This window comes from Seriola lalandi, unplaced genomic scaffold, assembly GCF_002814215.2.
Source record: "Seriola lalandi dorsalis isolate HSWRI2012SDOR001 ecotype SW California unplaced genomic scaffold, Sedor1 jcf7180002054901, whole genome shotgun sequence".
In the NCBI taxonomy this organism is placed as follows: domain Eukaryota; kingdom Metazoa; phylum Chordata; class Actinopteri; order Carangiformes; family Carangidae; genus Seriola; species Seriola lalandi.
Window position 1 is genome coordinate 6,128,284 of NW_019525453.1, and position 12,087 is coordinate 6,140,370.

The following is a 12,087-nucleotide window of genomic DNA, read 5'->3' on the forward strand; positions in this document are numbered from 1 at the left end:
ATATATATATGTATGTATGTGTGTGTGTGTGTGTTTGTGTGTGTGTATATATATATATATATATATATATAGTACAATTTCATTAATAACCTGTGGCCTCCTCCTTTCTTTTCACTCGGGTGAGTTTTTCAGTTCACACACAGTCTTACATGTCCACACAAAGTCTTCAGGGACACACACGCGCACACACACGCACGTATGCAGCCTAACACTCCATCAAAACTACATAGCCACAGGCCTCCCCATTAACACTTGTCTCTTGAAAAGAAATGAGAAAAGGATGTAGAGTAGGAAGAGGTATGGCTTTTCTCTTTTTAATGTTTGAGAAAAAGAGAGTGAGAGAGAGAGTAACTGAGAGAACCAACTTCAATTATGTATACCCCAACAACTTCAATTAAGCATGTGAGCAGGAAAATCAATATGGGAACTGATGATGTCCCGAGCCTTTCATTCCTCACTGAGGAACTGGTCTGTCTAGAGGCGACACAGACGCTCCGCACACACACACACACACACACACACACACACTGTATACAAACACTGACTGAGTATAAATCACTGTACGGCCAACAAGAGCACAGCCTTCAATCCCACGCCCTGGGCTTCACCATCTCTGTTTCCCATCCGTCGATAATGAGTAATGATCATCATGAGATTGCAAAAAAAAAAAAAAAATGAGTGAATAGGAGAAAATGTGTATTGTTATTTGGCAGCATCAATAGTGTGTGACCTATAGACAGCTGTGATAATACATTTACAAAGACAGCATGATGCATGTTTTTGAATGAGAGCTTGCTGAGTGAAAACAATAGTAATCGTCATGGTAACAATAATAGGTGGATGGTTAAGGTTGTGGAACAGTTGATAGGTTTTCAACACAGAAAGGTTAGGTTTCAGAACAGATTGTGGTTTGGGTTAAATCAAGCACTTCATTAAGGTTAGAGGATCTCCTTCGTCATGGTTACGATAATAAACATGCAGTTAACCCTTCAAACATGGACTTTGTCGCTCTTTATACCGTGTCACCTGACTTCTTTCCGTTGGGGGTGTTTTGCACAGGTTGACAGTCTGTATCATTCAGATTTTTCAACACCATAAAATGAACGCTACTATTGTATAAATGCGTTAGCTAGAGAGCTATCGTAACCATGGTTATGACTGGGTAGCGCTAGCATGTTCCCAGCTGGGTACTGTGTTAGCTGATAGCAAGTCAGCCACCAGCTATCCCTGCTGATAGCTCTCATGTCACAAAATGTCTGGCACTATCTAATTTGAGTGGACATGTTGATGAACACTGTGGTGTGCCTGGGACGTTAACTAAACAATTCATGAACACACTAGCAAAACAGGAAGGAAGGAAGCGCAGTGAAGATAAGTACATGATGGCTGAAAGGGGCTATTTGTAAGTTTTCTCTGCTGCTGACCGTGGTTTCCTGCCAGGAGCAGGTGGGGGTGATTGCAGCTTGACAACAGCTTCAGCCATTGTTGTTTTTACAATACGCCGTCTGAGCAGCGCTACACCTTCAGGACAGATTGGAGGCTAGCGTGAGTCGCTATAAGAAAGTGACAAGACGGGCTGATGCGGACCGGAGCTAGCTGGTTAGCGTGTTCACTCACTTACAATGGTATTTAACCATGAAGATATACTTTTTCAAATATCTTACTCTTAGATTTCTTCCTCTCTCAAGCATTAATGTCCCATGGATAATCCACAAACCTCACTATAAACAGTTATTCAATTAATTAGTGGGACTATAATTTTGACCCCAAAAAATAGTCCGTGTTGAATTTTTTACAGCATCGTCCTTGGAATACCTCATGTAGCTGAGACACTGATTGTACAAAGAAATTTTTTTTTAATATCATTTTTAATGCTTTGAGCACCACACATCCATTTACTGCCATTGTACGGGTGTGAAGTCACATGTCCTAGAGACATCGTCGTTTTATTTAGTGTATATACTCTGCTATATGGGAAATATATATGAAACATGATTTTAAAAAAGTAAAATAGATATATTTGCTGCAAAATCAACTCTCCACTGCTGTTGAGGTAGAAATCGCCAGAGCAGGGCTGTAATCCTAATGCTGAGACAGAGAGGTGAGGTTAATGAAAAATATAGTAACATGCTGTCTGGGCCATCTCTTATCAAAGTCATCATCAGTATATCAGCATGAAATCCCATATTAGTGTGTGTTTGTGTATTTAAGTGTGTGTGTGTGTTCGCGTTAGCTACCTTTTGTAGTGTTCAATTATTCAGCAGCAGGAAGAAGACGTTGTTTCATCTCTGATTTCCTGCCTGATGTTGTTTAATGCCTGCCGCTATCTTCGGAAACAGGGAGGACTTGGAAGTGTTCAGTATATGGGGAGGTGGGATGGAGGTGGAGGGGCGGTGACTTTGACTCGTCTGTTGTTCTTCTTTTCCTCTTTTGTCCAATGAGAGAGACGTTGAGTTAGAAGCAGAGTGGGTGAGAGTTAAGTGGCCTGTATTCAGAATTATTGATTTCTGGCTTCTTGCACTGGGGGTAACCTCACAAGTTTATTTTCCACCATGTGTGAGTGTGAAAAGTGTGTGTCTGTGGCCATCAGTGGATCTCCATGTACAGACTGGAGCCTGCCATGCTGAATAAAACTGAAGCTTTGAGGTTTAATCCATATGATACAGTTCACATGACAGATTATAAGATGAAGAGAAGTGGAGAAGTTGAAGAAGGTGTTAGTGATGCTTTGCTTTTGTCTTCTATCCTCACAGTCTACACACATATATATCCATATACCTATATATGTTCCACTATATGGCCAAAAGTATGTAGATACCCCTGTCCTCATATATCTGCACAGTTTTGGTTTCATAGACTACAAACTAATTGGTTCCAATTTTGGGAATTGTGAAAGATAAAAATACAACATACAGTTCATGTATGAACATACTCTAGAACAGTGGTTCTTAACCTTGTTGGAGGTACCGAACCCCACCAGTTTCATATGCGCATTCACCGAACCCCTCTTTAGTGAAAAATAAAATATGATTTTTTTCAAATTCAAGACATAGATATGTTTTTTACTGGTACACAAAATGAGCCGTGCATGAACATCACCTTGTTCAAAGAACAAAACCAACACAATGCATAAACTCACAACAAATTACATACCTGCAAATCAGTGTGACTTCTGCTGTTGCCTTTGAGAGACCAGTTCAGATATGCGTGGCTTCACCTTGGCAAGTGCCACTCTCATGTCATTTTCACAGCAAAGTCTGTTCCTTTTCTTCGTTTTTATGTCCAGCATCCTCGAAAAGGATTGCTCACAAAGATATGTTGTAACAAATGGTATAAAAAAATCCAGGGCTTTTTTAACAATAACTGGATACTTGTTCATTTGTCGACACCAAAACGTTGAGAGCGTTGTTGTTCTGAAGAGTTGCTGTTGAACCTGGCTCTGCTGAATTTCAATGATTTCGTTGAGGAATTCATCATTGACATCTGCTATGAGTCTAGAACATACTCTCATGTAGACCTCAAATGATTCGTCATTGAATCAGTCAATCGACTGAAAAAGAATCTGCCAATATTTTTGATAACCTGTTGATGGTTTAGGCAAATTTCAAGCAGAAATACCAAATATTTATCTGGTTCCAGCATGTCCAATATGAGGATTTACTTTTTTCCGTGTTTTATTTAAATGTAAACTGAACAGCTTTTGGACTGTTTGCCAGATAAAACAAGACACTTAAAGACATCTCTTGGCTCTGGGAAATTTTCATTTTCATCATTTTCTGACATTTTATACACTCAGTCATCTGTTTGTAAATGTTATAAAGTTGGAGTCTGTAGTTTGTGGTGGTGTTGAATTATATTGCATCATACTCTGCTTCTGATATTATGTCCAACCCATTTATATCAGTTAGGGTAGAGTAAATAACAGAAACACCTTTCTGTATGGTGCAATATAATTCAAATGCACCACAAACTGCAGCCTCCACAATAACCATAAAGTTGAATGAACACCTCTCTAAAGCAGTTTCAACAAAAAGTGAACTTTATAAACTTCATAAGGATTTATTCCAGGACTGTTGTATAGACTGCATTAGAATTACTTGATCATCAGTGGCAACCTGCACTAGTTTTGTTCCAATCTTGTCCAACAGCTTGGGAAAGACCCAAACTGCAAAACTGATTTCCATATGAAATTTTGTTTCAAGTTTTGTTCTGAAGAACTTTACTTCACCATCAGGAGAGGCAAACAGGGCAAATGTTTGGAGCCCCCAATGGCCCCTGATATTGGCACAATTTTCAGTGATAAATATTAGATAACTCCCTTAAACCTCCCATAAAAACACTATGGCCAAAAGCAAGCTGTCTGCCCCAAACCTGAATTTGAGGCAATCAGCAAACATCTGTAAATTGTAGCTTCTACCAACAGTCTGCATGGGGAGTGGGGGGGGTTCTTCGATGTGTCTCTTTGCCTGGTGCCCCACAGAGTCAAGGACCACGCCTGTGCCCAATGTCCTGACCTCAACTCCATCCAACATTCTTGGGTTAATTTAGACGCACAATGCGATCCAGGTCTTGTCACCCAACCTCAGTGGCCAACCTCACTGATTCTCCTCTTACCTGATAACCCAGAAAGCCTAGCTGCTGTTTTAGATTGTCTCAACAGCTATATGTGCCGGATGGCCCAAAACTTCCTACAACTCAATAAAATCTGAATTAATGTGTTTAATCTACCTAACCCTGTCAGTTCCTTTAAAATGCCCTTGGTCCACAAATGTTCTACCCGTTGCCAGAAATCTTGGAGTATTATTTGATTCACCCCTTACCTTTGACCACCACATCAAAAAAGTTGTCCAGCCCTGCTTCCTCCAATTAAGATCCAGCTCCAAAATCAAACCCATCATTTCGCAACCCAATCTGGTAAAAGTCGTTCACGCATTCATCTTTTCAGGACAGGATTACTGCAGCTCCCTCCTCTCTGGCATAAATCAAAAGTCACTCTCCCACCTGCAACTAATTCAGAATACAGCAGCTAGTCTTTTCACTGGTTTAAACGGACGACATCACATCACATCAATCCTCGCTTCACTCCATTAGCTCCCTGTCTGTTTTTAGAATTGATTTTAAGATTCTACTGATCACTTTTAAAGCACGCCGGGGCCCGGCCTCAAGCTACATTACAGAGTTACACAGGTTTTGACCTTTCCCAGGCCCCATTGCCTGTGTTTGTGCCCATACATGTCGTTTTGAACTATCTGTGGAGCAGTTAAAGTTATTTGAATTCGACTTTTGTTGATTGACTTGTGGAGCATTTCACTGGAATTGTATGTCACAATAAAACCTTCCACAGTAGCAGCCCCTCAGTGCAGTTAATCAAATCATCGTTACAGCCTCCCCAGAAGAGTGCAGGCTTTTATAGCAGTCGTTTAATGCCCATGGTTTTGAAAGCAGATGTTCATCAATCACCTATGGTTGTTATGATTGGGTGTCCACATACTTTTAGCCATATACTGTACATATAGTGTTGCCGCGTCAAACTAAAAACCAAATTGATCACCTTTGTTCTTTGTCTTTTGTGTCCTTGGTAGAGTCGATATGCTAACTGTGTATTCTGTAGTTGTTATGTGAATATTATTCTCTCCATTTTATTAAACGACAAACATCCCGTTGAAAAGGAGGTGCGACTGTCAATTTGTTGAACTCATAATATTTTCAGCTCTTGTTCCATATACTCCCACTTAATAGGCCTACTGTTTCTCAGAAAGCAGCGGAGAGGAGAAAAGACCACAGATTAACAGAGGACTAAGGAGCGAGACTGATGTGTGAAGTGCTTTAACACACACACACACACACACACACACACACACACACTGCTGCACATCCTGGCCCTCTGAAACCTGCAGGGGCACAGGGAGGGTGCTAATGGTGCCTCACAGCACAGACACACACACACACACATCCACAAACTACCTCAGGGTGTGTGCGTGTCTCAGCGAAGCATTATTCATGAAAGGCAACTGGTTAGCTAACAGGCAGTGAGAGGAACAGACAGATAAATAGATAGAAACAATAGCAACCCTGGATTAACCAACCTTAACCAAGCGCTGTGAGTCACCCAAACATAACCAGAATGAAATTTGACAATGCTTTAGTTGGTACAAGCAAATATTGTATTGCAAGAACAGATAAATAAAAGCGGGGGAAAAAACAAATAAATACAACATTTCCTCATTATATAAATAGTATTAGAGCGGCATTACATTTACTACAAAACATATTTACTGTTGCAAAAGTTTTATACAAACACAATTTCAGGGTTGACAATGCAAACAAAACAAAGACCCACTTGTAAAAAACAACAGACTCCATAAATTTCTTTCGCTGGGTGGATTCAGTGGGTATTTTGTGCTGATATTCAGAGAGAACTTACAAATAGAAATCCCTTTATTTAGATTTTTTTTTTAACCCTTTCAAGTCCAATCAGAAATCAGACAACCTATCCCGGTCTACACAAAAAATACTGCGCTATGCAATCTGCTCACTACCGACAACACACACACACACACACACACACACACACACACACATAATCTCAGACAACACCTAATGATAACACACAGTCTACCTCTGTGATTTGGAAATGTCAGCCTGTGCTTGGAAAAAAAAAACCCCAACAAAATAAAGATGCATTGTTTGCAACTTTTTTATTTCTCCTCTTTGAAGGGATTTTTTTTTAGTCTGCGGTGGCGTGGTGGAGCAAGACGATGTCGACCCTGAAAGGTCACAGTTGATTGGTCAACAGGAAAAAACTTTCACTTGTTTGGTGCAGGAATGTTTGTCCTACAACACCTCTTGTTCAGCGCACTTGAATGAGATTGGACACCACTAAATTCTTTGTATATGTGTCCAAGAGCAAACGGTCTCTTGTTATTGCGGCACACTGTCTGCTGCTCCAGCGAATTAAAAAGACTTGAAGTCGATGAAAACGGCCGAAAGAGAAAGGAGCTCAGAGAAACTGTTGTTGGACGATCCTTAAACTTTAAATGTAAGCAGTAAAAATATATTTGCCACAAAAGTGAATATGAGGTTGTTTGTGCAAAGTCCTTCATCATAATAAAATAACCCCTAATAACTTTTAATAGAGTTTATTCCAGCTCTACTCTTACAAATCTTGGATTAATTAATTAGTTAGGTTCTGTTTAAATGTATCATTAAAACCATTTTCCCTGCAGGCTTTTAAAGTCTTTAAAACTATTTACCAACATGAAGATTTCCATTTTCCCCAAACGCATAATTATTTCTTCATTGTGATAATGATAATAGTTGCATCTAAATATTTTTGAGAGAGGCTTCTTTAGAATCTCAAATCTTTACGCCTGCAGAATGGACTATAGCTGGTCAATCCAACACTAGTAGTAAGTTATTTCTTAAACAGAGCTTTACAGCTTCAAAAGGCTGCTGGTGTGGTCACAGATCTACGTTATGAGCAGCATTTTTTATTCTATTTCAGATGTTGGTAAGTAAAATAAAACCAAAGTAAAAAAGTGAATTTGTTGGGGCCATTTTTCAACCACTGACACATTGCACTAGTGAATATTTCTAGCAGCAGGAAAGGGATTTACACAAACTAAACTACAGTGCCTACAACCAACATGTCACCTAGTACAACTCAGTGTGTCTCAGTATGTCAGTATGTGATTTTAATAGTTTTTGGACAGTAACGGAGCTCTGGAATAATCAGGCAATACTTGTAAGGATAAGTTTATTGCTGGTTTCAGTGTTTTTAACGAGATAGTTCCAGTTTCCCAAATGAGCCTGAATATTTTGGGATTTTTAACCATCTATCAACATAGTTTACCTTGGGAAATTCTAACAGGCCTTTAAGACTCTTTTCTGATATTTTACACACGAAACAATTCAAGAAAATAATCAACAGATGAATCAATAATGGAAATAGTCATCAGTTGTGGTGCAGTAATTGTCCTCATCCTTTAAATGCAGTCATTACGGCATTCAGTGTTCCCTGTATCAGTCACGTGCATTCAGTCAGGTTCAGGGCCACGACAAAGTTCCCTCACACCAAAATAAATCCAGTGAGGTCCACACACTGAAATGCATAGATTATGACTTTGGGAAAGAAAGCACTGATGATCTGAACTGGTATTAGGAAAAAAAAGATTGACTCCTGTGCTTCAGTACTTAGATCAGTGTCGTCATAAATAAGAGGATTGTTGTAGTTTAATAAAGAACAAGGGAGTAAACGTCTCACTTCAGACCCAAAGCTGTTGTTGCAACTACCCAACTTTGTTCATGAACCTGTTTTGTCTTCCAACCATACAGACCTTTTATGTGTCCTCTGAACTGTATATTAGCTCTTCCTGTGTGTGTGTGTGTGTGTGTGTGTGTGTGTGTGTGTGTGTGTGTGTGTGTGTGTTTGTGTTTGTGTTTGTGTGGTCGTGTGTATTAGTGAGTGTGCATTAATATTCTGCGCCAGACCAGTCTGCAACATTAAGCTTTAATACAGCCCAGAGACCTGTGTTTCAAGTCAGCCAGAGATGGAACAGTCTCAACTGTGATGTTTACGCACACACACAAACACACACACAAACACACACACAAACACATAGACACAGACACACACGCACACATAGAGTGATAAATATGGAAATTTCTCTCTGTTTCAAAGACACACCGACACAGCAATGAACATGCAAATGAGTCTCCCACACACGCGCGCACACACACACTTGAAGCTAAGGTGTTTCTGTGAAGCTGTGCCATCTATCTTCAGGTATTTGCGTGGAACTAGACGGGAGCAGACCTTCTATAATGACAGTATTTTCCCTTCAATGCTGACGGGATGTAACATAAACTTTGAGGAACCTCCTCTGGGACTCCTCTGCCTGCCCTGCCCTCCCTGAGACCTCTGGGTATGTTTGGATATGAAGTGAGCCCAGTCCTGGAGTATGCTATACATGCACACATGCTCTCATGCGCACTCAAATGACAGGCACACACAGTTTATGGATTTTCTTTTTCTTACGGTTCACCGGCTCAATGACGTAGCGGCCCACTGGGATTTGTCCTGGTAGTTCCGATGGACAGTCCAACTACGGAGAACATTGTACAGACAGGCAGAAGTGAACATGACAGGGAGCAGGAACATTTTTATGGAAAAAGAAGACAAAAATAAAAGCATCATCTACTACTGCTCTTAGGAGAATTAGGATATCGTGACAGGTGTTGGGGAAGGGGCTTTCTGGCTGTTTGACAATTCAACAAGCAGTTTGTTTGAAACTCTGATGAAAATCAAGTTCATAACCCCTTTTTTATATAATACAAAGCAGTCAACGCCATGACTGTATTTCCACCTTGGAACTCCAGTGAACCAACAACAGTCTTATACGTCATATAACCTAAGGAACCAATCCTGTCACCTCACAGGGACGGGGGGCGGGGCTAAATAAACCTGAGACCTTGTCAGAACAGAGAGTTAGAGTTTGCATTACCACAACCACTAACACTGTGTCAGCCACTGCCAGTTCAGAGCCGACAAACGGCATTAACAGATAAAAGATGCTAACTGTGCTAACCGTTCTGATCCGTCTGCTAGTCTCTGGTTCTGGTCTCAGACTCCTCACCTGGGTCTGGGTCTGACTGAGGTTCAAACATGTGGCTGAGTTTCTCTGATGTTTCCTTCTCTCACCATCTTGATACACAATGAGGAAGTAAGAGCAGATGATTCTCCGGCCTCAGTTTCTTAACCATGTTAAACTAAATATTAATCATTGCAGAGGATTTTTACATAGTTTAAAAATGTCTGGAACCCGGAGCCTAAATGTTCTTTGGTTGATTGAATTCTTCTTCTTCTTTTGAGATTCCTCCACTTCTTTCTATCTCTGTAGAGACAAACTATAAAGCTTCAACGTACTAATTCTCTCTCCACTCAACCGAACACCCATTTATTCCTTTTGTTTGCAGCATTAGCCATTAAAGTATAAAACATTTTCCATATGGCCCCTAAATTATGTGAGATTGGAGACAATGGCATATGCTTTTAAATGCATGAGCACGCCTCCGCACTAATGTGGGCACACACGCATTTTAGTAAACTAACTGTGCCAGAAAGCATCAGCTCGTTCTCACACACACATTCCCCGCCACGCTCTGCAATGGCGGACTAAATAGCTTGTTGATGCTTTGATGAGTTTTTAAACAGCTTCCAACAGACTCCAGAGCCATCAGCCAGGTGCTGATAGGCTCGGCTGTGATGTTGTAGCTGCTCACACACACGCACGTCCCTCAGTTGTTTTTTTTTTTAGCCTTGACCACAGTTTTCTTCATGGTGTTATTGAGACTGACGTTCAGGTGTGTCCTTTGAATTGTTTTAACAACTTAAACTGAGACTCCTTTCCCTGCAGTTTCCTGATTTATGATAACTTCTCCCTTAAAACCACCCGTAGGAACAGATAAGACTTTTGTGTATTTAAGTGTTCTTCACTGTACTGAACTGTGGAGCATTTAAACTACTGTACTTTGCGTTTTAATTGACGTCAACTCTTGTGCTACCTTTTAGATGTGTGGCTCTAACAGATTAGATCTAATTACTGAATTAATAAAATAATCTTATAGTGGCGTGGGTTTATTTTCACTTCATGGGAAAAAAAAAAACACGTGAACCAAATGTCAAACCCTTCTCACAACCCATCTCCCATCTGACTTGTCTAGATTGATTTAGTTGGACTCAATCCTCAGTGGCAGGTGATTGACAAGGGAGAATGAAAAAAATCACAGCAAATTAGAATATTTAGACTCAGTTTCTCTCATGTGTTTCTTTATTAACACCTACTCCCTTATTTCAAACTCACAGCTGGTTCTTCTCAAGAAAACAAGTAGACAAAAAAAAAATATGTAAAAAGGCTGCACACTTGAAATGTGACAGCGGGGTTGATGTTAATAAAAACACTGTAGGAGCAAAAGACACATTTTTTTATTTAATTAGATCTTGTCAACCAAAAAAAATAAGAACTTCCAGTAATTGTTTGACCAAAATTAGAGCTGTAATAAAATCCTATCTGTCTCAGGCATGAACTTTATACACATGGGAAAGTTGTGTCGATTGTGTTTCTGTCAGCTTGTTTAGATGTTTTCTGCTACATAGTGGCTAAGAGTCAATCAATCAATTAATCAATCAATCAATAATACTTATGTTACAATGCTAAATAATTTGAAATCACCATTTCAAAATGCATACTGAAGCAATATGGCTGGTAATGTCAAATGCAGTTTACATTGTCTTCAAAGGAAATGAAAGATGCTGCTGTTCCTTTAAGCTAGTCTCGCTTATGTCACACAAATGTTGTGCTTTTAATTTGATAGTCTCTAATCTTATGTAACTAATTGCTGTATGGAGAAGTGAAAGCTGTGTTATTAAAGCTGCATTAAGCAGCTGAAAGCAGCTGAACATCCTGTAAATGTAACGCGAGCATATTACCACCTTATAAAGGTAATGTGGTGAGTGTCTTACCAAACAGCCGCTTACATACACATCCATCAGACACAGAGCAACACAAGAACAGTTTCCTGCTGCAGCTGGACACGGGGTTGATGCCAGTGACCAGAGTCAGGCAAAACAGCTGTGGGCCATAAAACCAAAACAATGAGCTGAAAGATGATAAAATGCTCTTTAGAGCGGAAGGAAGTTGGTGATAATTCTCTCTAGGTTTGTCAATACAAGGGACACCCTCCATGTGACACACATGCACCGGATCCATGGAAATGTGATTAGTGCAGCTGTGTGTTTTAAGTGTTTTAAATGAGGAGAAAGGCCTGGGGATATATTGTATAGATCTTAGATCCCCCCCCCCCACACACACACACACACACACACACACATACACACACACACACACACACAGACACAGACACATACACACACAAAGACACACAAAACCTCTCAGCTCCGGCCTGACTTTGCAAATCACAAATAGTTTCACATGTCGTGCCGCCGAGGATGCCTCTCCTTGTGACTCCCATTTTGAAACAAATTTATCAAGCCACGCACTCCCCCCCACCCCCCCACTCCCCCCCCAA

The 12,087-nt window shown here is 40.2% G+C and overlaps 1 protein-coding gene across 1 annotated transcript in view; it reads left to right on the forward strand.

Moving 5' to 3' along the window:
• LOC111672565 (exostosin-1) overlaps positions 1-12,087 on the forward strand; it is a 229,218-nt gene that overhangs the window by 149,781 nt on the left and 67,350 nt on the right. The gene's annotated exons all lie outside the window — the stretch shown is intronic.